Consider the following 2,083-nt stretch of genomic DNA (forward strand, 5'->3'; position numbering starts at 1 on the left):
AAAAAAAAAAAAAAAAAAAGGAAAAAAGATTCAGATGTTGAGGAGCTGAGCTTTGGAATTGTAGGAATTCCCCACACTGTAGAGACCATCTGAATGAATGACCCCAAAAGGACCAGTATTTCCAGGCAGCAGCTTCAGCCCCTCCCGCCTCTCCTAGCCTGCAAGAAAGGCTTGTGCAAACGGTCTCCGAAACCTAAGAACCGGACACTCAGTGGGCGGGGGGCCGGGGGCGACACACACGCATTACTTTGTTATCCGGTGCTCTCCTGTTGCGCCTAAAGTCGGCCAGAATAAATGAAATAGCCTTGATGTGATGAAGAAAGATGGCAAAGGACAATGAACTGAGAATACGACAATTCCTCAAATCAGAACTAATTACCTCAAAATGGTGGGTCCGTCCCAAAGCCAATACATTTTAAGTGGCCGAGACTATATTCTGTAACACTGTACATTATTATTTATGTAACACGTTATTCTTTTTTGATTTATTCCAAGAACCATAACCTACCTCAGATATTTCCTATCTTGACATCACAGAGCTATGAAGTTGACACTGTGAGCGAAGGATAATTTGGGAGGCATCTGTTAACTGCATTTTATTCCCAAAAGAAGTTTTACTATCTGTCAAAGTCATGATTTCTTATTTTGATCTCCCATGAAAAGGCAATGGACATTTAAAGTCATATAAATACATAGTATAAGCTCTAATTTTGCTTTGTTAACTTGTGTTTTCAAAATGAGGTGTTTTTTTTTAACTTCTAAGAAGAAAGATTGGTTTGTATCAAAGATTCCCAAGGTCTTCTGTTTAATTACATATATTTATTATGCTTTCAACCACATTCTGAACAATAAGTGGTGACTACTTGCAGGCATAGAACAGATTTGGGGGAGTGGGTTTGAAATTTTACAATTTGGAGAGGCTGTCTTTAGGAAAAATAGTAGAATTTACAAAATAGGTATAAAAATGGATATTTATAATGAAACAAATCAAGACGAATAGTAAATTTTTAGAAGTTGGGATACACTCACTGCTCTGGCTATCTGTTGCCACACAATGAATCATCCCAAAATTTAGCGTCTTAAAACAAAAACAATTTTGTTGTCATTGCCACGGTGCTGGAGATGGGCCAAGCTCAGCACACTGTCCTTGTGCAGGGCCTCCTGTGAAGTGGCGGTCAGGTGGTGCTGGGCTGGAGTCCGCTTGCAGCCCACTCACACTTCTGGGCTGATGCTGACGGTGGCTTGGCGCCTCGGCTGAGGTCGGGAGTCAGAACAGTTACATATGTGGTCTCTCCACGTGATCTTCCCACTTCCTCACGGCGTGGTGACAGGCCCTGAGAAAACCAGGTGGACTCCGGAGCTCCTTTTTTGAGCCCCCCAACCCCCTGGCGGCAGTCATACAGCTCCAATATTAGTTTCACATTGCTGCTATAACCAATGACCACAAACTTAGGGGCTTAAAGCAACACACAGGTACTGCCTTCTAGCTCTGGAGGTCGGAAGTTGGAAATGGGTCTCCCTGGGATAAAAGTCAGGTGTCAGAAGGGCTGCACTCCTTCCGCTGGCGCTAGAGAGAATACACACCCTTGCCCTCTCCAGTGCCCAGAGGCCACCCGCATTCCCTGACTGATGGTCCTGTCTTCCACCTTCAAAGCCAGCATCACAGTACCTTCAAATCTCTCTCAACTCTGACCCTTCTGCCTCTCCCATCCACTAAAAAGGTGACTATATTTGGGCACACTTGGGTTATCCAGAACATTCTCACCACCTCAAGTTTAGCTAATTAGGAGCCTCAATTCCCTCTTGCCATGTAACATTAATATATTCACAGGTTGTGGACACTGGGGAGACCTTTATTCTGCCTTCTACAACATCCCTTCAGCCACAGATACAAGTCCCCTCAGGCTCAAGGAGAGGGAACCTGTCAGTGAGAGGTGTGTCAGTCACCTTATAATAAGAGCATCTGGGATGAGAGAATGTGGTGACCATCTCTGGAAAATAAAATCTTTCATACAAACAACATCAAAACTCTGGGAAGTGTCATGGTAGCTGTTATTAATAAGCTATCTGCTGACACACCTAT

The sequence above is a fragment of the Otolemur garnettii genome, unplaced genomic scaffold (genome assembly GCF_000181295.1).
Source record: "Otolemur garnettii isolate 467f Iridium unplaced genomic scaffold, OtoGar3 scaffold00039, whole genome shotgun sequence".
In the NCBI taxonomy this organism is placed as follows: Eukaryota; Metazoa; Chordata; class Mammalia; order Primates; family Galagidae; genus Otolemur; species Otolemur garnettii.